Source organism: Strix aluco, chromosome 7 (genome assembly GCF_031877795.1).
Source record: "Strix aluco isolate bStrAlu1 chromosome 7, bStrAlu1.hap1, whole genome shotgun sequence".
NCBI lineage: Eukaryota > Metazoa > Chordata > Aves > Strigiformes > Strigidae > Strix > Strix aluco.
The window spans coordinates 41,152,811-41,178,911 of record NC_133937.1 but is presented as its reverse complement, the minus strand read 5'-3'; the positions used below and the strand labels follow the sequence as shown (position 1 = coordinate 41,178,911).

The 26,101-nt window shown below is 45.7% G+C and overlaps 1 protein-coding gene across 25 annotated transcripts in view; it reads right to left on the bottom strand.

Moving 5' to 3' along the window:
* JAKMIP3 (Janus kinase and microtubule interacting protein 3) overlaps positions 1-26,101 on the bottom strand; it is a 94,817-nt gene that overhangs the window by 57,519 nt on the left and 11,197 nt on the right. For 24 of the 25 annotated variants that reach the window (XM_074831563.1, XM_074831562.1, XM_074831570.1 and 21 more), the window contains one exon: positions 6,673-6,818. The gene's annotated coding sequence lies outside the window, so the exon portion shown is untranslated. Of the gene's footprint in view, positions 1-6,672; positions 6,819-16,385; positions 16,437-26,101 lie in introns of those variants that run through there. The other variant, XM_074831564.1, reaches the window with a different exon arrangement.

The window sequence follows — 26,101 nt, the reverse complement described above, 5'->3', positions numbered from 1 at the left end:
TGCTGCAACTTAATGAAGCGTTTTTGCATATTACAATTATCTTCTTAAGCGATATGTTATAATGATACATGCAGTAGGTGGAGCCAGGTTATTTCACAACCCAGGGAAACAAGTAGCAGCATAACACAAGCTTTTAACTGCTTACATTTGACTGCCAGACAAATAATAATTTGAACGATACAGGGATTTGTGAGAATAATTTCAATCAGAAGGATTACTTTTGACAGACAAGGGCTGCAAGAATTTTTGTTTGTTTGCTTACAGAAAATAAAACTAAGGAAGTGATACACGTAAGCTGAAAGGCACAGATGTTATTAGAGGCATGCTCGGAGGAGGGCAAGCCCGGCAGCTGGTTCTCTGGGAGACGGCGCGCGGTAACGGCGCAGAGCAGTCACGTACCCTGCGCACACGCTCCCCGGGGGGCTCGGAGAATCCAAGTAGCAGAAGATGAACCATTTTGCTACCGTGTGCGGGTAGGCTCTGAGAGCCCCTCAGGAGCATCATGCAGAGGAGCATAGCCCTGGCACCTCCCCTGCAGAGCTGGGCACCTGAGCACAGTTCGCTCGGTGGGAATTCGGTCTGAGGTCAATTTGTAGCACCACGTGTCCTCATACTTTCAGTGTTGAAGCTTTTAAATTTTGTTTAAAATGCTACCAAGGATTATTTGTATGAGTTGACACACTTCATGCAAGCATCTGCCTAAAACTGATTTTTCCTCTACTGAAAAATAAAAATTAAAATTGGTATAGCTTATTTCAAGAAAGAAAGGCTTGTATTGCAACGTTTGCTCCGAGCGGGCCCAGAAAACCTTTAGAGAAGATCTGAACTGTTATCAGCAAGGTGTCCCCTGTTATCCCGTAAAAGCAGCCCAGGCGTGGTAAGGCAAATGCCTGCCGGAGGCTGCGGTTCCCCCCTCAGCCAAGCTGTGCTATGGCTCCACTGGCCAAAGTCACGGCCTGTATCTGGCATCCATCCCCCAGACATCAGTGCCAGACTTTCCCCTCTGCTTGCTCAGCTGTGGCTCATCTCTACATGTCCCATGGGAAGTTGAAGGTGACAAAGGAGAGGGGACAGCGCTGCCTTTCAGATCCTACAGGCTCCCACTGGCTCAGCGGGGGCGAAGGGGCTGATGTTGGAAACATCTTCCAGACTGGAATGCTGAAGCCTTAATGAGATTTTCCCAAAGAAAAATCAGCTCCCTTGCCAGTGCTTAAAGTAATAAGCCTGCTTCAAAAAGAACTACACAGAAATTAGCTGAGGACTCTTTCAATTAAATCTTTAAGGATGAAAAGGGACATAATGATAAAACTTGAACGTAGCTAAGAATAACATCCAAGGATTAAGAGATCCAGATAATAGGAATTTGATAAGTCTTGGTAATGCACAAATGAACTAAAAGCAACGAGAGCTGCAGAACAATAGAAAACTGCTCTGCGCACCGCGCTTCGCAGCACGAAACCTGCGGGGAGGTGGGGAAGGTTTCTCAGAGGAAGACCTGCAAGAAAGGAGTACGTTTCCCCTCTCTCACAGTAAAAAAGGGCTACGTCCATTGTAGATGTGGTCACGGGGAGCAGGAAGGAGCCCGCGGAGGCGGTGGGTGCAGTAGCCTTCCCACACGCATTTTGACACCTGGGTGGAAGCGCCAGTCACCAAGTGCCCACCAGCTGCCTTTAATCCCGGAGACACCAAAGCTCAGGCCCCAGGTGGCAGAGATGCTGGCACATCCCTCCTGAACTGGACAAGGCACGTGCTTGAGAATGACAGAAAAGTAGGTGCCCCTTCTTGCTGGGGTTCCTGCGGAAGCCCGAGAGGCTCCCACTTGCCCTCCCGGCAAGCGCGGGACCCGAGGCCTCTGTGCCGACAGAGCCTGTCCTTCCCGGGCAGGAGGGGAAAGCCAGCCTGGGAACGAGGAGCTTCTGCGTTACCAGATGCTCACTTCAATGGTTTAACTGTAATTTTGCTCTGTTCTATGCAAATCAGTGAATGATTAGTAACCGTACAAAGATCTTCAGATAATCTACATTCGTGAAACTCCATTGGTTTCAAAGACACCATGAAAAGTTAAACTAATGAAGCCTACAGTTCTTGAACTTCTAAGTACAAGAAGATTAAAATGCCGTGTGAGCAGTATATGTTATTATTGACCAGGCTGAGTTTTCCCTGGTAAGCCAAGAAATATAATCAAGACTTGCTGTTCACCTGCAAGGACAGAGATTTTGAAGGCAAAACCAGCAAAAAGCAACCATTACTGGTATCTACAACAGAGACTTTGTGTCAGAGGATAAAATCTTCAATAAACACGTTACATGCACCATTCCCCCATTACTGTTTTTACCACGCTGACGAAAGCTGCAGGAAGGATAAGCAACAGAAACTCACTCACTTGTGCTCTGACACACAACCTGTGACTTACTCCCCGGGAGCAGACTGTTTCTGGTGAAATAATTTCTCTGCTGCTCTGCCTTTCCCTGGGAGGTCCCAGCCCCCTGTACCAAGCACTTTGGCTCCTGCCCTGCTGCCTGGCTCCCAGCAGGCTCCCACTGGGCAGCACTGGTTTCTGCTCTGGGGCTGCAGGAAGCAGCGGGATGGGTGCAAGGGGACATGGGGACACAAGAGCCCTTTCTCCCTCAACATTCCTGCACGACCCAGAGGGCTGTGGCTTCTTCATCTCTAAATGGCACATCTCCCTCCAAGCTGGGCAACACAGAGAATGAAAATGTGGCCAAGAACGCGCACAAAGTGGAGAAAAGGGAATGCCAGCTCCCGTCGCCCCCCGTAGACAGGCCTCTGGCTCAGGTGCACGCCACAGTGATGCAGACTAGGGCAGACTTCATGGGGAAATAACTGCAGAGGTCTCCTGGGCCACGGCTCCTGACCAAAATTTCTCAAACAGCCAGGTCACTGTACAGATTGAAGGGGAAAGCCTGAAAGCAGTGGGTTTTTTTTTTCCAAGAACTGGTGATACAGAGAGAGCCCCCCTCCTGTATTCATTGTCCTGCAGACCATAAAGGGATCGACATCTTTTGTTTGGAGCTGTAGATCCATTTGGTGTACGCTGGGTTTTTAATCCCAGGGATAATAAAGGGAACTCAGACTGGACTAAGACAGCTTTCTAGGGACAACCACGAGCTTCTGTCTATGCAATGGGACAAGCAGCACTGTTAGGAACTATGAAAGTAGTTATTTGTATTAATAAAAGTGCCGGTCTTGTCATACAGAGACAGCGGTGTCTGCCTGCGCGCAGAAGAGCCACCTGGGGACTGGCGGACCACCGCCACTCTTAAAAGAGCATTTCTCCCAAACGCTGGGAGAAAAACTTTCCACAAAACAACATTCCCAAGCCAATATCCTCGTGCCGATACCGAGCGTGGCAAAGCGAGGGTTTCCCGCGCTGGCGAGGGAGCGGGCGCTGCCGGGGCGGGTTGCTCGGGGCTCTGCTCCCACAGCTAGCTAGCAGGCAGCGAGCTAAAAACCAAAACCCAGCACAGCCCCTCACAATTCCCATCCCTCCAGCCAACAGACCAGCTCAGAGGGACACCACCACCGCGCTGCCGGGCAGCAGCGGGCAGAGGAGCCATTTCCTACAAAACCAGTCACCTTGCCTTTCTATTTTTACTTTTTTTTTCCTGCAATGAGTTATGTAGAGAGGGGCACCTGTAAGACACATCACCTTAACAGACCAGAAGGGTCTTCATATTTTTGATTCTGAGAGAATATATTATGCATATGATTCCTGGCATGTTTGATATTGAAAATAGCATTAATAGTGCATCATAAGCTGCCTTTAGCAAGGTTCATCATTCTTTTTGCCTCCTGACTTGCAATTCAGACATCAAGGCTAATTGCAAAATGTGTTTTCTAGATAGCAGTTTCTGAAATCAGTGTTTCACTGCACTTAAAGATAAATGAATAAATCCCTACCCAGACTACCAATATTTTCAGCAAAACGTAGCTTAAGAACAACACTATTCTTACAAAACCTGAAAATTTCAAATGTATGATACAGCCTTGTCAACACTGTTTTCTATTTTTGACAAATTGTTATAATTAATTAGTTTAGACAAACCTTTCTGAGTCTCTGGTGCATCTCAAAATATTATAATAGAAAGAAAATGTAATATTGTCTATGGCTGAGTTCCCACTTCCTCATATGGGGAAGCTCTTCTTGAGTAACCTCGATTTTTCATTTAGGATTTTGACAGTCTACAGGTCTGAATGCAAGAAAATGAGTTTTGTTCTGAAAAGGTATTTCATGCTAAAACAAAGTGCTCTGCCAATATGACTGCATCACGTGCTGGTTTGGTGTTTTGGGTTTTTTTTCTGTACAAACACTTGTCATAAACAGTATATTATTCACTCAGCTACAATATGAAAAGAAAATCTGTTGGAAATTACATGGAATAATACAGTAAGCAGGTTGCAAGTCTTGAAAGCACAGAGATCAAGAAATAATTACCAAGACATGTATTGTCATGTACATACGGTGATGTTGCATAGCTCCTGTATACAGCCCACGAGGATTTTTTTCTCTGTGCTGTTTAGTTTGATAAAACACTTTTTAATACAATCAAACGTGGGTAACTCAACCCAGACTTCCAAAGGAGCAGACCTGTCTCAACCATGCTTTTCCTGAGAAAGTTTCAGGTTCAGAACAAAACTTCTCTTCAGAACTAGCAGAAGACGGTGGCGTAAGCACAGCCTGGATGCACAGGACGCAAATGTGAGGGACTTGTGTTGAGGGCTCTGCTTTAATGCCGGGCCATGCTCACTGGGAAACACTGTCTTGTCTTGAAGATTTCCACTCTAAACAGAACTACCAGGCACTGCCATATACCAGCAAATCCCTCACGGGTGACCCATATTGCAGAGTTAGGTACTCCCTTACCACCAGTTGGCTGGTTTAGAGCAAATCGTAGTTTCCATAAGGGAAAAAAACAACCAACCAACATTTCCCAGTGAGAAATAAGTTCTGAAACTTATCTTTGATGAAATAATATCTGATTTAAATTAGAAATAATAAGCACCCCCTCCCCCCAATGCCCCCCATGCAGTAATGAGTCTCTGCAGATGGAAGTCTAGCCAAAGTTTTGCTTGGGATTAGATCAATTCCAACAACAGCTTTAACAGACACATGTCAAATCCTGACTGACCTGAATTTTTCCTCAAAAATTAATCCTTCAACCGTAGTTAGCTTTAACTCGTTGATGGGTAGACCACATTTACTAAACCCAAGCAAAATCCTGCACCTTACAGACTGCACACATGTAGTGTACATAGGTTCCTATATGCAGACTTACCGTGTGTGTGCATAGTTACCTGTTTGCATCGCACACGTGCATATCTAAATGCCATCCACTGAGCTGTCATCATAAGTTTTACAGTTTGTTGGGGTTTTTAAATGCAAAACACAGCTGGGTGTCAGTGATGTGAATACTTAATGGTTTATAGACATAATTGCTGCCAAATCTCAACGTGTATATTTTAAAGCACGCCACCTGTTTAACTTTTACATCTCTTGTGGCTAAATCGCAGAAAGTGACATAATTAATTAGAAACAGTGGCTATTACGTAGGAAACTAATTTTTCTTTTTTCTCAGATTAAGTATCTTAATCCATTGGAGTTTTTGCAGTAATATTGCAATAGTACACCTATACAAATTCTCAGTTAAACTGGAGAAATTTCACTGATTTGTGGAGGATTACTAGCGAGGAAGGCATTTCAGACTTAATTCTGCCAGTTTATATTGTGTCATTCCATTATCTTGATCACAAACAAACTGTTTGAGTAATGCCATCCGTTTTCCCAAGGAATTCATGCCTGTATAATTAACTACAATCAGCTGTAACACAGATGGCATCGTATGATCCAAAAGCACTTTATGGAAACATTTTAAGCATGTTATTAGCATCCCTAAATAACTATTTAATGCTACCTCTCCAACCCTCTTCTGCATGAACATGCAACACAGCTGGATTTGAGAGTGGAAAAGGCAGTATTTAACTGCAACACTGTTATAAAAGATTTTCAGCTCTTGGATTTATTTAATTTATAAATTAGCTTGAAAATAACAGACTCTACTGTGACAACAAAAACACTGCGTTTTAGATTTCAGAATTAAGACTAATTTCCAGAATGACTCATCCTCATCAGACTCAGCTTTGAGGAATCAGGCAGCGTGGAAGGACACTGATCGGAGGAGGAACCTTCCTTTAGGCTGACCACAGTTAGCCAAAAAGTTATTTCTATTTGACAGTTTGTTTCATTTCTCAGTTTGGAACTGTGCACACATCTACTAAGATAAAAATTTACATTTCACAGCAACAGACAAGAATTTGAATGGAAAGTCGATTAACGTCCCAAATGAAAACAGTTGCAAGTTGTTAGATTCCCATCAAGCTAACAAAAAGCTGGTCCTTCAGTCTGAAAAAACTGAGGATCAGATTACTTCAAATCTGATTTTTCATTACTAAATATCCTAGTTTAAGTAACTTTTTCTTGACAGTTGCTGAGACTCCCCTCCCTAATTTCGGCGCATCTCTGCCCATTTATTTACTAGTGAGCACGTTGCTTGGCCCATAAACTGATTTGGAAAGAAAGCAAAAACATGATCAAACAGACTTGTTGGAGATTTACTGTGGCGATGTTTTAGGGGGCTGGGTTGCAGTACCCACCGAAGGCGACAGCGCTGGGGATTCACACCATTCCTCTCCCATGAACATCTGCTTGACGAGGGCAGTCCTGGTGGGGGCTGGAGGTCCAAAGTCTCATGGAATCAAGCGTGAGCCCTCCAGCATGATCTCAGATGGGAAGGTGGTCCCTGGGAAAGACCAGGAGAGCTTTAGGTAAATTCTGGTGAAAGGGAGATCGTTTGCGTTCTAGTAACTGAAGGGACAACGTGCTGCTCCTCACACTGGGCAGCTTCTGGCAAGAACGCTGCTAGAGAAGACAAAGCCAAGAGAGATACCCAATTTAGAGATGGCAAATGAGTTCAGGAAAGGGAAGCTGTTCAAATGGCACATTACCATCACTTAAGACTTTGTGCTCAGTACCACACAGTGGGACTTCTTAACATTGGAAGTGGGCAGCACTAAAAGAATACTCGATGTGAGAACTGGAGCTAGGGTGGGAAAACCGTAATGAACATGGCAGTCATTTATATGGATTTACAGTCACACAATTAGCTGGAATTATTTTAGGTACACAGGTTTCTATCACACGATAACATCATAGCATGTGGAAGGAAAATAAAAAACAGTTCTGGAAATGACTATGTGCTCTGGGAGTTATTAACTCAGCCTTATATTCCTTCCTGAATGAAGCTGGCAATTCAATATACCAGAGCTCTGCAGGATTCGGTGAGAGCAGTGCTTTTTAATTATTGGTGTTCATCCATGTACTTGTGCAATCTCTCATAATCTGGGAGACAACGGTTTAAGATTTTGTCTTCATAAAGGAAAGAGCTGCAGACAAAACAAGAATGTTACTACTGTCAATTTTAGTTAAAAAGACAAGGTTTTCACAAGTCAGAACAGCAGTTCTAAGCTGGAGGAGCTCTAACTTCAGCATGGCACGTCATCACTGCTCAGTAGGACTGGGGCTTCCCACTGCCCTGTGGCAGCTCCAGCAGGCGGATTTACCGAGTGTGAAGTTGTACCAATAGCTTGACACCCGCTCAAAATAACCTTGGGCATGGGACGGGGTAGGAGTCACCCCTGAAGTCAGGCAGAGGATTGGGGACAGCTAGAAACACCCCTGAGCCCCCAGCTATAGGTCAGCAGCCTGGCCAGAGGAGGCTTCCCTCCACAGCTTCCCTGCCTCTCGCCCCTGTGTTCCCGGCAAGCTCTCTGTTAAAAGTTACTAAGGGAGATACTAAGAAAAGCAAACAACCAATCCTTCACTTATTTGTAAATCTTGCTCAGCAGATCAGAACTGCTCTATTCAGTTTATACACTTGGCTACAAAGTAACAGAAATATTTTTTTTTTTTTTTAAACATCAGAAAAGCTATTGAGTTTAGCATTAGTACCCTTAGGGACACCAGACCACTGTTTAATATGAACTGCTGCATATCTAATAATTTTGTAAGTTTTCACAGATTTCAGGATTCACCCAATAATCAGCACATGAGCAGTGTCTTTTCACAGCTAATAAACATTATGAAGAAACAAGAAGTAAAAACATCCAGCTCATTGATACCGCACATTTTCAGCTATGCACTGAATAAAATACATGCTAAGAGAAAAATATAGAAATATTTAGGAAACAGAAAAGGATTTGAAAAAAAAAAAAAAAAAAGAAAAAGTATTGTTAGCCAACTTCACAGAAGTGCTCCAATACACCTTTAGAAAGAAGGCATCTCTGCAAGGAGTAAGGATGTTAGAGAAGAGCGAGGCAGTGGGAAGAGCCGGATCCCCTCGCAGCCTCACCCACGGCGGGAGAAACCAGGCTCTTGCCATCTGCTCCTCCAGGTTACAAATGAGGCACCTGAGCCAAGTTCACTGAAGTCAGCAGGAAACTTGCCATATGCGGTAACGATCCAGTCATTAATATACTCGGAAGTCAAGAATAAGTGCTTAAATGCCACTTCTCCAGAGCTTCAGTTTAAAAGTGAAAGATTGTCTCTTCAGAGACGCACCAGACCCTTGGTGGTGTAAAACCCTGGGGAGGAGAAGGGAGGAGGGACGTGCCACCATGCTGACCCCCGTGCAGGAGTGGGACCCTCACCGGCAGCTCTTCTGGGGACAGGGAAGGGTGGCAGAGCCTCGGCCAGGCCAGGCCATGCTGCTCCTCCATCGTCGTGTCCTCCTTGTGCCACTGAGATGGCAAGGAAAAAGAGACAGCTGTGTCAGGATAAATGCTAGAAAATAAAAAGTTGTTATTTATCCTCAGAGCTAGAAATGGGATGATTCACTGGAGCCAGCCATTCTGAGGCTGCTGCTCTTCTCCTAGGAATCTCCTCCAGTGTCTAGCGGCAGGGGGATGACACCCCGAGCCACACACCGACACAAGTCAGAGGGGCCTCCCCCTGCCCGCCCATCTCCAGGGCAAGTGCAGCTGAAATGTGAGGGAAAAACAGAAAAGTAGTCAAGGAGATTGAGGACCACAGAGCTGGTTGAGTGCTTTGAAGAAAAACACTATATAAAGTTTTAAGCACAACAGTCAACCCTTAGAACACAAAATGAGTTTTTTTCCAGATGACCATGAAAAATATTGCCACCTTGAAAGAATTTTACATGTGGAAGCAAATTCATATTTAGCCACAGTTGTACCAAATACAAGGAAGTTAACCTCCCTTTGATAATGGTTTTTGTATTTGCTGTTGGTATGCACAGGGCCCATTCTGATTAACCAGTTTTTGGCAAATAAACTGTCGGTTTGGAGAGCAGAACTCAGACACACTCCTGAAAATCAGAGTCTGACCCAGGCACGGGGGTGCACGGAGAAGGACCCTACTGACATTTGTGCTATGAAGTGAACTCTAAAGCAAGAGCCAACAGATCCTACATCCATGACAAATACCAAACCACTCGGTATTTACATAGAAAGGGAGAAGTACTCCAATTTCCTCTGGCTAAGTACGTATTTCCAACTATAAAGAAAACATCCACCTTTAAAAAGATTTTAAAAACAAAACAAACAAGCAAAAAAACCCCAACCCAGCCCATAGAAAATGACCAAATAAAATCCCAAGGGCAAAATGCCCTCCTCAACAACAAAACAGAAATTCTAAAAACCTTTGCAGTAACAAAGCTCATGTTTCTCAAAGGAGAGGCAAAGCAACAGGTAGAAAGGGAAATGCTGAAAGCACACCCTGAAGAGGGAGAAATGCCAGGGAGCCATGAAGCAAACCCTCCTGTGGGCAAGGCTGCTGCCGGCGTCCCCACTGGGCTGAGGATCGGCAGAGGCGGTTCACTGCTGCTGCCCTTGTCAAGGTGACTGCTGTTAGCAGGTGCCTGTGCATTAACCAGATGTACCCGGCTGAGAATTTTGAAGCTATAATCTGATTTTTTAAAGCTGATTTGATTTGAGATGCTGCATCAACCCAATCTGCTTGGCAGGCAGATACCCATTTCTCTGTAGTTTCACAGAACAGATCAGTAGGGGGGTTTAAGACTTCCTTTCAGCATGGCAAAAACAGACCCCTTCTTAAATATTTCAGGCTTTTAAGGGGATAAAAGGGTAAGGGTTGTTTCAACCTAACTTTAATATTTGAAGTCAAAGGATCCATTCCTCTGGGAAAAACTTATTTTCGACACAAGACCTCTATAATCTTTTTTAACCAAGACTAACAACCAGAAGACAGGCTGACTTTGATGGAAAACCACAGTTTGTATACCGTATCATACTCAAGATATAATTTCAGTTAGTAACAAGCATAACAAATTGATCCCTCTAATGCTACACTAAATGTAGTAAGCATTACATTGAATATAAATATAATTGGAATTTTTTTTTAAATGTGAAGTGTATGGAAAAGTCTCTCATTTCTCTATTGCGGCAGGGGTAAAAAAGGAAAAAAGAAAAAGGGAAAAAGGGGAACCTCAGTAGCTGCGTCTGCTCATGCTCTCTATCGCATCACTAAAATTGACTTGCTGGAGTTTGCTTCCGTGGCCAATCACTCATTCACGAGTGGCACCTTCTGGCAGCAGTGTCCGCTGATGCCTCACCTCAGGAGAACTTCCTCCCATGGAGACATCTCCCTCTTGTTCAGAGGATCTGGAGAAGTGCTAGCCTTGCTCTTCACTGTGAAAAGTGCTGTGTAAAACAACTGGGAAAACATTCTCACAAACATCTCCATTTACAGGCAGAAACAGCCACAAAGGAGCTCTTTCCTAGCTGTTTGTTTAGTGTCTGGGTAATCTGGGATTTGGATGCAGGATTTTCCAAGCATTTAGCCTCTGCGCTTACTCCTCCAGAGAAAGTTGTTCCTCGCATGGGTTGCACTACACTGATCTTTAGCTAAGAGGATGCGTCCATCTGGCTTCTGACCTTCCAGCTGATCACTGCTCTCAACAGCAGAGGCAGGGGATTCTGCCTGCAAGAAGCCAGTCAGGGTGCCCGAGGGCACAGAAAACGCTGCCTGCTGGGGCCTGTGTCCCTACCAACTGCTGGCAGCGCAGCCGGGCAAGTTCTCTAGCAGCAGTAGAGGGTGGAACCACGTGTCTGCAAAGGTCTGCGAGACTGGAGATGCCCACAGAACGTACAACAATAGCTGTGCCTGCTCCGCTCCAGGGCAACCCGAGTTTGATAAAGTCTGGACCAAAAATATGTAAGAACTGTGCAAAGACACATAGATCATTAAAACCAAGAGAAGTCCATGCCCAAGCAGACACGTAAAGGGTTTCACAGCCCAAAACGTGAGCTGCGTTTGGGCTAGCAGACATGACCTCAGTGACACCCTGCACGTAAATGTGCAAAGGATGGGAGAATGTAAATCTGAATCTCAGTTTCACAGCGTACACCTAAGGGTTGGATGCTTATGTAATTAACTGCTTCAGAAGATTCAGGAATGTGATGTGTAAGAAACTCTAGTCATGGATAGGGGACAGAGGCAAAGGAGGAATTACTACTAAAAGGGGGAGGTTCACAGCTGTGAGCTTCAGGGACCAGAGCTAGGGCTGGCACTGTTTGATATTCTGTTGGCGACCTGTAAAAAAAAAAAAGAGTAAAGAGTAGGATATCAAAGTCTGCTGATAGCAGAGGATTATTTAGGTCAGTCAAGATGAGATAGGAATATAAAGCAAGAAAAAGGAAGAAAAAATAAAACAATAACCTCAAACTAGAAAATTAGGTAACTAAGCAACATGAAATTCAATATGGGAAAGCACAAGATAATCTATATTTAAAAATACGATTTGACATATCCTGCACACAGAGATTTAGAAGGAAAGATCAAATCATCACTGAGGACATCTGTTGTGTACGCAGCTAGGTAAATAAGATATTAGACTGTAATAGCAGGAGATGGGAAATAAGATGAAAAGCATTGTAATGTTGCAGAAAGATAAGCAGTAGGTACTAATTATTACACTCATATTCATCTAAAAGAAACATAATAAGTACAACCAGGTAATAAAAGAATCAGGATCTGTGAATTTTTTGAAGAGACATTAAACAGGCCATCATAAAATGACTGACATTATGTAGGCAAAAAGGATGTTTCATTTACTTTTTCCACACTAATGCAAGAAGAAGCGGCCACCCTAGGGGGCATTGGCAGGAGGTAGGTACACGGTTTTCCCAGTGGAAAGCTGGACCTTCCATTTTGTATCACCCACCACAAACCCTGGCAGCAGCTCTGTGCCATGCCACGGCTCCTGGGGTCAAACCACCACAAGCCAAATTCAATGGGGGGGAAAAATGCTGCTGCTCCGAGTCACATGGTGCTGGGCGACAGCGGCAGAACCAGCAGCATCCAGCCCCAGCGGCGTTTATAAAAGGTACAACAGCAACTCGACTAGCAGTCTCCTTGGGTTTAGTTTCAGTAACTAAAGCAGCAGTGCAACAGGTTTTGCCGCAAATGCCTTCCAAGTGTTGCCTAGAGCAGAACCATGTTGCTCTGAAACCCTTGCTCTGAGTATACATTGCACAAATCCTTTACAAACAAGGAATCAGAGCATTCCTGGGTAGCAACAGGGCCTCTGCTACGCTGATCAGAAAACATCCTGCAACACAAACTCCCTGAGGCGACCTGCTGGGAACAGTAAAGCAGCACACAGCCAAGACCACTCTTAATATGCAGGTGTAGCACCTACACCAGCCCTAAAGGCACAGCTTTAGACCCTTGCTTCCCCAATCCGTTCTGGCTTTTACATACTCTGTTTGTGGAAGGATGCTAAAAGAAATATAATTGGAATTATACAGCCTGTCTTTGTAGCGCACAGGGTGTGGTGGGGGTGGTAGGTTTTTTTTTTTTTTTAAGAGGCCTGTAGTAAAAATGACTGCAGTCTCACTTTATTTTCAGCCATATATAATTAGTAAAACCCAGTGTCATTTCTCGTAGTTAGCTATCATTTCTACACAGTTCTGGACATATAATTAAACTTCCACATTGCTTCACTCTTTAAAGCATTCTCCCTACATAGTCAAGAGTTCTCCAGAAAAGAACTCTGAGCGCAAAGCCCATCAAGGTGCTTCACCTGCAGCCTCCCCCGCTGTTTCAATCAGGATTACATCTTGCTCCTCATTCTACTTCCAACCATGAGGGATGAAGCACGACCACCCCCTATTCAGCTCCAGTGTGTGGGGATGCACGACGGCCCTGTGACCCCAGCTGACTCGCAGTCCGTGGAGCCTGTGCAGGGTAATATTCTGCGTTATCACAGCCTATAAGTAGAACCATGGAGCCTCACAGTCTAACCACAACACAAGGAGAAGGACGGTGAGACTGTCCTCGTTCCTGGTAATGCCTCACCTTAACCCCAGCTTGCATCAAGTGCGCGTTACAGACCTAACATGTCTCTACATCTGTTTTTAAACTTGTACTCAATTAAATCACCCAACAGAAAAAACATCACGTTACGTTTTCTTTGTGTTGTCCAGCAGCACAGGAGCATCCCAGCTCAGTCGGGTTGGATCAGTTGCTTCTCTGGCCTCCAACTAGCACCGACATCACCCCAGAGTTCCCTGTGCAGATTCGGGTCAACACTCAGCATTGCATTTAAAAATGTTTGTAGTAAAATCTCAACTGTTGGACCCAAGTATAGGCTGGATGCACATTTCACTTCTGGGCCATGGAGCTCCATGATAGGGGGGAGAATGTGGAGATGAACACACTTTACATGTATTTTAAGTCCATTTTGTTTTGGCAGGCTAAGAGAAAGGAACACCATGTGCACAGCATCAGGCTCAGAAGTTTACCTCAACATTGCCCCGAACCAGGCTATAATTAAGAAAGAATTAAAATATTTACATGGCCATAAAGAACACATACACTGTGTCCAAGACAAATATTTTTTCCTTGACAACTCTTTGCTACTGCAGTATAATTAAAACTACAATCCTGTCCCTACTGAAGTCAGTGACAAAATCCCCGCCTCAGCAAGCACAATAAAACAAGCAATGTTGTAATTCTGAACGCAACAGCCCCACAGCATGGGACAGAGAGTGCACCCCTGTGACTCAAAAGCCGTCAGGTTGTGCAGGTCTGTCCCCCCGAGCTCTGCAGCCCTTTCCAAGACACCATTCTCAGCTGCTGTGGCAGCGGGCGGCTTCAGGACAGGCCCTACGCACCGCTCCGCCTGGCTTTTGCGAAAACTGATCGGCTGTTAAAAAAAAAAAAAATTAAAAAAGGCTAGGAAATTAATTTCAGCTGAAAATATACCAGAAAAAAAAAAAAAATCTGCCTTCAGTGAGCTTTTGGAGAAGGTCGTGGCTCAGCACAAAGCGGTGCATGACCCACCCCACACAGGAGCACCACATTCCCCATTTAGATCCGGACTTTCCCTGCGCAAACTGCATCAGGCAGGGGGAGGCCAGGCGTTAGGGCTGACACAACAAGGTGTCTGGCCCTGCCATTTAATGAGAATATTTGCCCTTCTGGTTTAGGTTTTCTTTATTAGTTCTGTATTGAAATTGCACAGTTTCTTCTTTCATCTTGCTTTGTGCAAAAGCCAGTGGAACAGGACGGATGTCCTGGTAAGAGCCTGGGAGTGGACCCGCCTGGGCAAGAGGGGAGGAAGAGGAGCTCAGGGATGAGGGAGAGGGGCCGGGAGGAGAGGCAGCATCAGCTCTGGCTCGGCTGAGGGGAGCAGGCAGAGGCCGGGCGGAGGAGGCAGATGGCCAAGCGCGGGAGGTGCACGGCATCCCAGCAGGCCCAGGCCAGGCAGCGACCTGGCTGGGGAACACAAGCGGAGCTGGCGGGGCAGAGCTGCAGGTTATACGGGAGGAAGAGCAGAGGCGCAGGTTTCCACGGGGCTGCAGCCCAGCAAAGGTCGCTTTTCCAAGCACTCGCTCTGCAAAATGCAGGAGGCCAGCACGTCTCTGCCACCCCCGTGGGACGGCAACTCCTGCTCCTGCCCTCGGGGACGGCGGCTCCCGCTACAGCCTCCTGCGCGGCGGGTGGGAGCTTCAGCCGGGCTGATTACCCACGCAGTGGCAAAACCTCAGCCCCTAAAGAGATCGCGGAGCTTTTTGTTTGCTTTTAAAAAACCTATTAAAAAGTATGTGGAAAACATACATTCAGTCATAGCTTCTTGAGTTTATACTTGCTTTTGAAATGTTCGTATTCTTAAAATACAAATCTGCAATTTACAAGTGACCAGAAATTAAATGTCCACGTAAATACCTGACATAACAGCCAAAGAGTATTTTTCTGTCAGTTTAACACATATTCTGGCAGCATTTCAACAAAACAAGAATTACTTTCAAATGTCAAATGCTACATTTTAACAGGGATCAGTGAATGCTCCTGTGCCCCAGACTACCTGCAGCTTCTCTGCTGTAAGGAAACCCAGCTGGCTACGCTTCAACAATCCCAACTCCCTCCTCCCCACATAGACTGTTCTCTGCATTTGACACCCAGTTCTGTAGACTTGAGAAGATGAAAAAGCTTCAGAAAGCAAACAGTCTCTGACCGTGCATCTGAACTACAGTACAGAAGCAAGTATAAATAAAGCTGTTACAACTCCAGCAAATAAACAACAGCGCAAAGCCTGGAAAAGTACCAGGCCTTAGCTACAGGGAGATTCATAAAATTCATGAACGCAGGGAGAGCAGAATAGACTTGGGACACCGAGAGGCCACTCCGACAGCAAATCCTCAGCTGCTTCAGTGCAAGGTGTATACAAGCAGCAGAGGAAGCAACGCACCTGCTTACCCACCATCCCACCTGCCAGAGGAAACCACACAGCATTTCCCTTTCCACCGAGACGAAAGGCTTCCAGCCACGCTGGCCCCTGCTTCCCTGCAGCCCTGCTCCGCTGCCCCTCCTGTCCCCCATCCTGCAGGATGGGCTCCCCCAGCCTGGGGGGCTAATGCCCGTGCCAGGGGTACAGGAGGAGGCAGCGCTGCATTCAGAACGGGTCCCCCAGCGAGCGCCACAGCCCCTTCCCAGCACAGGACTGCGCTGTGCATTTGGCAGGGGAAGGGGCTGCCGCCGTGATCTGCGCAGCCTTTGCCCGAGGAGAGCCAGGCAACCCCCAGCCCCACATGACAGAAACCTCACTGTACACTCCTACAGCCTGAATTAATCTTCCAATATACTTTAATGAGGTTTAAAACCCATTTCAGACAAGACGTGCACCCGAGAAGAATTCTGGACAGCCTCTCCTCACCTTTGCTTCAACTCCAGCAGCGCGGCATCTCCCAGCTTGTCACAGCTCCAGCTCCAAGGGGGCTGTGACTCAGCAAAGGGAGCAGCTTTTTATTTTTCAGATGGAACTTACCAAACCGTGCCAATATTACGGGGAGGATCTGCTTCCTGGATCCACTTCTCTGCCGGTCTCTCCTGAGATATTTCCACTGAACCCTCCCCATCTGCTTACGTTATGACAACAGGAAACAGTTTCTTTGGGGAAAAATCAAATGCAAGCCTGCATGGGAATCAGGCTGAGCGAGAAAGAAAAAATTCCCAACCTCTATATACACTGTATTTAAAAGAAAAGGTGGCGTCTTATTATGAGCCTAAGAGTTGTGCTGCTCCCAGGCAGACATCCTTAGATCTGCGAGCAGCCGCGACGCAGCTGAAGCTCGGCGGAAGAGCAGCCTCCTGCCTGAGGAGGGAATCACCTCGGGAGCGAGCACTTGCCTCCCTTCCTGCCCTGTGCCTCTGCCCGCCGAAAGCATCCCTCTGGCCCTTCTGCAGACATGGGGCAGCTGGTCACCTTGCACCCCGTGGCTGGGCTCGGCCTGAGCCCTGGCACACGGCAGGGCGATGGGGTGCGTGGGGAAAGAGCTCTTCATCCCAACTACAGCCCCAGCTCGTGGGCCAGACCCTGCCACCTCCCTCTGCTCCATGCTGCCAAAACCAGGGAGAAATGGTGCGTGGAAATCTCTGCGTAGAGTTTCAGGCAAGCTCTGCAGAGGCAGACCACTCTCTGTTAGGCTCAGCCTACAGAAGGCGGCAGTACCTGGGCGGTGCTGCCCTGGCTGTGCAAACTGCGGCTCTCACTGGGAAGAAACTGTGAGCTCCAACAGCTCGGGGGCAAAAAAAAGCAGCTAATCAACGTTTTCAAATCCCAAGCCTGTCCCAATCTCTCACAGCACCCTAAGCAGCAGCCTAGCTCGTTGTTCAGCAACACGCGTGCAGGTAGGACGAGCTGTCCCCAGAGCGGCTGCACACCCACAGCTCCAGGCCAGCCGTGCAGCAGGGCTGAGACACGAACCCATCACCATCATCTTGTGTTTGTTCTCCTCTCCTGCTCCGGTCCCTGCCAAGAGGATGCTGCTGGACGGGATGCATAGGGCTCCCCTGAGCACCACAAACCCCTGGCAGCTCCGAGGCAGCATCTGGGATGCTCTCAGCACCACTGTATCGATCCTACAAGATTATTTTCCGTCTTCAAGATATCCCAGTTCCTCCTTACACCAGAAAATAGAGAACTGACTCACTTCTTTTCTTCCCTGGGGTTATTTTCCAATTTTTTTTTACTATCTCACTTTAAAACAAAGATAAGAAAGATGTTGTCACCACCACTATAAACTCTATTTGCTAATAACTCACAAAAGCAAGCGAGAAAGCTAAGCTTTGGGTCCAGCCCGGCTCAGGCGTGGGCGCAGAAGGCTGGGGGTCCCTGCCGGGATTTGGGGACGACGCTAAGCGCAGGGAGATCGGGAAGCGCCCGGGGAGCAGGGGTGCCCATGGCCCCAGCCCTGCTTCCACCGCTCCCAGAGCAGCCTGTCCCTGCCCGCTCCCCGAGACCCGGCCCTTGGAATCTCAAGCCACGAGTAAGCGTAACTGTGCAGGGGAATGATTAGCCAGTTACTATGGAGGATGAAAGTTTACTTCCAGAAGCATCTAACCAAGAAGTGCTTGAGAGTTCAGCCTGTAACAAATTAGCAAACATGTACTTTAATTATATAAAGCCTTTCCCTTCAATTTTTTAATTAGAAGCAAGATGGATGTCATTTACATACACAGATTTTCTTGTCTTTCTTCCACTGCTGGTGCAACTGAATCCCAGTCATACCCTGCAAATCTCGATGGATTTAATCAGGTCCTCAGGGTTACAAAACTTCTGACCATCCAGCTTTTGAGACACAGGGTACTCAAGCAGCAGCCAAAAATTGGTGCAGAAAAGACAAGTATATACAACTTTTACGTCTCTCTGTGGCCATAAATCTGTTTAAATCATTAAAATATTAAAGATCAACTATAGCTTGGCGGGTGTTTGCCAGTGAGAGCTTCAAATATTTCCTCTAACAAAGGGCCTTGACTCCACACGTATCGTGGGACAGCCCATGGTTAAGGGATGTGGGGAATAAAGCAGCACCAAAGAAAACTTCGCAAGCCCCCGAAGAGCTGTGGATTTCCCAAAGCCTTCTGCTGCTGGCCTGGGCTGAGCACTGCCCGCTGGCACCCTCCCCCTCGGGACCCACCCCCAGCACTGCCTCAGAGGACACACCGGTGCCATGGAGCACCGATCCTCACCAGCACACCAAAAGCCACGTATAGCTGCACCGCCACCAGTCTCGTACTTTGAGAAAACAAGGAAAAACAAGAGGTGCCTGTCGGTGGGGAGAGGGCCTTGCTGGGGAGGGGGCAGGCTGCGGTGCAGGCAGTGGGCCAGCGAATGCAACACCCGCCGGCACCCATGGTAAGTCTACGGTGTATCATCAACATCTACAGAGCGAAACAACCATGCGGATAGAAACACTGGCCCGGAGCTGATGCAGTCACCAGCATAAAATGAGAAAGAAAAGGCATAGTTGAGAGTTTTAGAATGGATCAAATGAGTGAATGAGTAAGAAAACAGAAGAATAAAATTTTCATGGCATGCAGGAGACCATAAGGTGAATACTTGAATTAAAAAAAAGAAAAAAAAATCAATATTAGCCTGAAGCACTATAGAACCACAATTTAAAATAGCAAGGCTCAAAACCCCCAGGGAGACGGCAGGAGCTCTAGGCAGCCTGTTCTGCCCGCCTGAGTGTCCTCCCCCTGCAAAAGTTTCTGCTCACAGTGGGTCAGCACACCCGCCTTCCTTCAAAGCGGTGGGAAGCACCAGCCTGGATCCTCCCGCAGGGAGAGCATCCCCCCAGAGCCAACCTAACTATCCACTAACTATGGTAAAGTCTCTGGAATGGGGGGAGAAAGAGGAGGAAAGGCTGGGACATCTCTATTTCTTCCTCATTGATTTTTTTAAAGCAGTCTGGCTCTTGATTTCCACTGCTTTGTTTTTGTATAATATCCTTAAAATGGAAATAAAATATCCTGGTTTGAGCTAAATATTTTCTGTGATCAAAGTTTGCCTTGTCTCACCCTTCTGCTTCTCTTTATAGCACAGGTTAAGGCAAAAGAGAAATTATTTGGGTTTGACCCAGACTTTGACAGCTCTTTAGCACACAGCCATACCAAAGGAAAAGAAAACAAGTTCCCTGTGGGTCTCTGAAAACACGTGTTTGTGCCCGACTGCCAGTTGGGAATTTCTCTTCCTTCCCCCCCACCTCATACTTCAGAGCCCAAGAGGCAAACCAAGCCCGTCCTCCCCCGCCGGATGCGGAGCCACCGCACGCGCCACGTTCCTCCCCAGCAATCTGCGAGGGCTGAGCAAGACTCGCTCAGGCCATTTGCAGCGATATCATCGCTCTCGCTAACTGCAGTTGAAGAAAAGAGGACTTTCTTCACTGGCAAACGGGCTTCTAGCCAAAAAGATTTTGAAAACAAATATATCCTCAGGAACAACTTACCCACGCAGCAGCTCGAAAAAGCCCTGAGCCCAGCAGAACACTCACATCCCTCCCGAAGGGAGCAGCCGCAGTTGCTATGGAGCCTCGGCTGCCCGCACAGCCGTGCCCTTGATGGGCTTCGCTTTATCTCAGACCTTCTTCTGCCTCTCTTGGAGCAGACTACGACTGCGTCCCTGCCATGCGCTTTCTCTCTTCATGTTCTTGCCTTTTTTTATTTATTTTTTTTTTAAACAGAAGGGCAGTAACTCTGCTGCAGATCAGTAAATTATATTTACAGTAAGATCTCAAAGGGCCACAGGCAAAAGGCACCACCTGAAGCACACAGCCACTGTGATGACCTTTGCTGACTGAGGAATTTTTATGATGGATTTATTTCTCAATCATCTTAGTCAAAATATTAAGATACAAAAACTGCCATGATGATGTCAAAAATGAAACTAAAATGTTTTAGAATGGCATTTGAATTTTTAGAATTGCTTCCTCTGAATTAAAAACAAGAGTTTAAAATCCCTATTTTAAAACATTTTCTTCCCAGAATACCTGTGTGACAAGTGACAAGTCTGTACTCTATCTGGGAGGGGCTTAAAGGGAGAAAGAAGTTTCCCAATAAGGAAAAATATTTCTGAGAAGTTTCAGTCAGGCTAGCGCATGCACGAAGCCAATAGTTTTCACTGTCATGTGTTAGTATAGGCTATCCCCCTACAGAAAACCAAAATCCCAGAGGAATATGGACAAAAATCCAACGTGATCCCCACAAGTCCGCAAGGCCAGTTGGATCCTGGCGCTGCAGGAGCTCGAGGTTAGCAGGAAATCCACAAAGCACAGCCTACATGCAAGTTGCACTTTATTTGTTTTTTAAGGAAATAAACAAAAAAACCCCAAGAGTTGCCTACAAGCCAGGCAGGACAAGGAATGGATCTCTCCTACTCTAAACCAGCCAGCTCCAGCAAACCCATTCCAGAGCGGTTTGGAGAGGAAAGCTTCTTACTCAACCAGGAAGGCGGCGAGGGGGGGTGGGAGTGGGTTCCTGCTATTGCCAAAGAGAAGGGGCCTATAAATTTTCTTCTCTGTCCTTGACCATCTCTGATGACTTAGCAGCAAATGCTAAAAATAAATTTTCATGCTTCATCTTCAAAGTAGATGTGGTACAATGCTTAACCCTCACCCACCCCCACCCTATATCCTGGAGAGGATATTACAAAGATTTCAGAATCCAAATTAAACTTTATGGAGAGGCACTGTAAGCATGCTAAAAGTGGTATTTTACATACAGCTTTGGCTCTATAAGCTCCTTTCTAGTCCTCTCCTCATGAAAGCGACAGCAATTAAGATAGGCACACATTTCTGAAAAGCTGTCTAACGTAAAGTGTTCATGATTTACTGCACAAGGGCATTTTTGGAAAACAATGCCCTAAAACTGTTATGGGTTGTAGAAGAAATGAAGCAATATTCTAATCTCCGGGGACAAGTTGGGGCTAGTCAGGTTTTCATTTCCTTCATATTCCTGATATTTAATACAGAGTTTATAGACAGGCGGTAGGCAGGACACAATCCAAATCCAGAAACCAGCTTGAACTTCTGTATGAAAACACAACAGTAATGAAATAACTATATTTTTATAACAAATAACTGCTACTAATCCCACCGGCACTTTTAATGGTCTAAGTTTAGAGGTAATAAAACTGATTTTGGCTGTAAATAACATGAAATAATGTCTCAAAATTTTGATTCAAAGTGAGTCAAGCTAGCGCTTGGAATCTAAAACTCCAAGGAAACTTGAGGGACCTAAGCTCACACTTATGTTACTTTAAATAGATGAGTCACATAAATATGAAATAAGCATTCACGAAATGATGTTCATAATCACAACCTTGAACTAGCAAACCAAAACTAAGTTTTATGAAAAGTCACTGATAAGCAAAAGTTGCCTTTTTTTAAAATAGCATCCAAAGTTCTGCACGCTATCACCTATTGCTCCTGAAGGGCTCACCAGGGGAAAGGGGTCTGCTGCCTATTTTCCATGTGAGGAAATGTCGCCGTTTACACCAGTGAACGTAACTGATACATATGTCTAGGTCCTTTGGGTGAAATAGTCATTATTGCTCTTAACAAGATAGAGCATTTCAGGTGTTTAGCGGGGAAAAAAAAAGTCTTTGAGAAAAAAATTGTTTCTCTTTTGTACAGTTTGACTTTCCTTTTTCTAAAGAGTTTATAAAGAGCGCCTCATATATATCTGTGTGTGTATGCATATATATATAAATATATATTAAAGTAATTGGGTTTTGGTATGGCATTACTTAATACATTGATCACAGCAACCTGAAACATGCAGGTCATACCCAGCCCTAAAGACCTTGGCACATTATCCACGCACTAAAGATTACTTGTACAAAAAGCTTAAAGGGCAAACTCTTCCCAGGTACCCCAGGGAATTATGCCTTGAGGCTACTGCTACATTTGTTTAGGCACCTATAAATGCGTTCTGAGCCACAATTTCAAATATCCAGTTGCTTGGTTCAAAATTAACTCTTTAATTAATTAGTTCCGTGCTCAGCCCACACAGCTTGAAGAGCAGCATTGGCTGGCTGCAGAGCCAAGGCAAGCCTGGACAGTAAACTGTCAGAATGGGCTGATTTTATCCAGTGGTAACCATGTTAAACCAGCAGCACGGGCACACGCTCAGCCACAGGCTTCCTGCTGCAAGCCATGACCAGCACGAGGTGATAAACGGGAGCCCAGAGGCTGTCGCTGAAGCCCTGCGAGTTCATGGCAGCGCTGAAACAGGAACAGGCCAGCACTGGGGTGGCTGGAGAGACCTGCTGAGCGCAGGCAGAGGTGGCCACATCAGCCTTCGCTCACACAGCCCGAGTCACTCAAGAAAGCCCTACTGAAAACGCCTGCCCCACCTCTAGCACTGTCTGTCTGTTACATGATGTGCCTGGAGCTGAGGGTACAGACACCAGGATGGCAACGCGGGGGTTAACATGAGGATAAACGGACAGAAGATGCTTCCAGTGCTCTTAAATTACACCCAGAGCTACCACACACATTCCTAGAAACAGTGGTATTCCAAGAAGTGGTAAAGAGCTAAGGGATGCCAGGGGAATGCAAAGATGAGGCGTTAAGCCCGAGGGTTGGCTGGAGGCAGGAGCCATGTATTTCCCAATTTCCAGGACAGTTTTTATTAGTAACTGAATTACCTGGTTTCATTTAGTGCTGGTATACAGTAATATCTTCAAACTGTTCCAAAGAGGCATCTGTTGTTTTAACAAATCCTTGCATCTTTTGCTCCCTATCTTTCACTGATGATTTGGAGATTTACATGTACATCTATTTCTATGTAGACATCCCTTCCCAGGAGGTACATCTACTCCCGAGCTGACTAACACTACTTGATGCCACTGTTTGTTGATTGACATAGAAATATGAGCAGAAGAAAAATATTCATGCCTGTATAAATTTCTTCAGTGTCAAATGTAGTTGAGCAACTTATTTTTAAATTACAGTAATGATATTTTTAGCAGAAGCACCTATTTTTCTTTAGTTTCACATGTTTATTCATAACACTGAGTTAATCAGCAACTTTTTCCCCCTCACATAACTGTTACTGCTCTTCCAGGAAAATACATCCAAACATTTCTGAGAGCAGCAGGGGGATGGAAAGCACTTACTACGCCGAGATGGACAGCCAAACCGGCCCTGTTCCTGATGCCCAGCCCCTTGCCAATACCAATAAACAGACCAATGCCAACAAATAAACATCTTGCTCATTGAGAGCCATTTCAGATTTTTCAAAAGCACGCAGTGCTGGTGTAAGTCTGCTCCTGTTGAGTATCTTGGCTCTCCAGCCTCTAGCTTTAGCTGATGGGAGAAATTTCTTACATCTTTTTCTTCCACATGAACTCTATACACACCGAAAATGCTGAACTTCTTATCTAGGAAAGGGAATGCAAGTAAAGGAGGAGAAAAAGAGTTTCATGCTAAGAGCTTTTTCCTAAATTTTCCCAAGTCCTCTACCAAGCCTCACACTACACAGCAGCAGAGCTCACGCCAGCTGCCTGCGGGTGCTCTGAGGGTTTTATTCAACTTCCCGCTCTCCTGGGGGTTTGGATGTGCTGTCTCTGTCAACATCAACTGATCCTGGCCATCTACTGCCCTCCCGCTGGCTACCGGGCGCTTCTGGAGAAAGTCATTTCACACATTTCCCTATTTCAGAATTTCCCTTTGAACAAACAAAATCACAATTAAAAAAACCCAAAACAAATTCTGAGGGAAAAAGAGCATAGCTCTATTTTTCTTACCCTACTCCTGATGATGAGTCTGACACCCAAACTCCATTACCTCCCCCTGCCCATGCTGTCACTTTGCCTGTCTCGGCCAGCTCAGGAACCCTCACACACTGCTTACTTCATGCGGGATAGCTCCAGGAGCCTTTCAAGCATTCCTCACTTTTCCAGTCCTCTTCAAACCTGCCATAGATCCCATTTTCTGGGTTGCTTGCTTCTCCACTGTGTTTTTGCTTAATTTGTGATTATAAAACCTTCTCAGGCCAAAACCATAAGTCAGTCCTAATGACACACAAATATTTTAGTAAGAGCAGAAGAAAAAAAAAAACAAAGAAAACAACAAAATTACCTCTATTTAGGAAGAATTACCTGGCAGAGCTCCCTCAGCCACCCCTGCAGGGCTCTGCTTAAAACCAGGTCAGTGCTGCTCAGCCTGCTGGGCTAATTGACAGTGTAATGAGGGGGACCTGTGAGCAGACAACCAGCTTTTTAACTCCTGCTAAGCTTGAATGTATCTTAAGGGAAGTAAAACATAATGAGGTTTCCCTTCCAGCAAAGTCCAAGGCTTTGGCAGTGATGGGTTCGTCCCTATAAATTGCATAAACCGGTATCAGCAGTATGTGGAATAGGAATTTCTGCATATGCAAATCCAGGAACCAGCCACCTGTTCAGGAAAGCTTGGGAAAAGTAGAGAAAACTAAACCAAAACATCTCCTTTTGTTTCAAAAGCTTGTTTTGATTTTTCTCCAACTGTGCCGCTAAATGTTGCTATCTGTGGTCTCGGGAGATAAAAATCAGCCTTTACTATACTTTTTAAAGTGAACTAGTCTTTCTCAACGCCCAACCCATGGTTATTTGAGCTGTTCAACAATGAATGCCAAATGAATTTACAGTCTATATTATGGAGCTTGAAAAAAATAAGCTGGGAGGTGAAAAGCACAGAAACAGAGTGTCAGCAGCCAACCTCTCCCTGTGCCCTTCACAACCTGTGGGCAAACCAAACAGCACCTGACAATGCCTTGCATAAAATACTGAGAAAAAAGAAGACACAAGTAAAAGGTGAAAGTGTCAAACTGTATAATGAACCCTTCCACAATCATTCACCCTGGCGTGACACCCCACCGGGCCCAGAAGCTGCAGGCACCCCGTGGTGTGAAGGGAAGTCTCCCATGGCCCCCGGCAGCGCTCTGAGTTATGGCCGTTGCAAGCCAACGTCTGTGGAAATATCAGATGTTTACTTACAAAAACAAAATCCATAATGTTTCCTTCAAGGACAAGTGGTAAAATAGAGAGCTTATAGAGTAAAAGTTGTGATCCACCTCTAAAGGTAGCTGTTCAAAACACTAGGAACCCCCAAACTGCTTTGATAGGAAAGAAAAGGCTTTGAATCACTGTGAGCATTATCTGAGATAAAATGGATTAATACTGACTGTTATGTCAGTGTATTTTCCATTTACTTGTTATTACTACAGATCAAGCTAATAAATTTTCCTTTACGACCCTTTGCATTTTAACTTTACTAACTTCATGCAAATATTTTCTTTGCCTGCAGCTTCCTCTGACTTTGCTTTGAATGCAAAGTTGAAACTTCCAGTGACCGTCCCCCAAGCGACAGCAGCGAGCCCTGACTCACTCTCACATAACGTTTACTGCCAGCAAGCTTCAGCATGCTCCGCGTATTCCCCCCGTGTTCCAGACAGGGAAAGGCTCTGTGGGAAGTGGGTGGAAGAGCTGAGCAATGAGCGCAGTCACTGTGCTCCCGGCACCTGCGTGTTCCCAGCCACGTCCCCCGCGTTCTGCTCGCTCTCCCTTAGACGTGAATGTGTACTCCAACCATCTTTTGTTGATCTGAACCATACACGTGACTGGCCTTCCCATCCAACGTTTCCCAGGGAATACTGTCAGGATAATCTGGCCCTACCTATCATGCAAGAAGCAATCACGAATATTAGACAATAATGAAATAA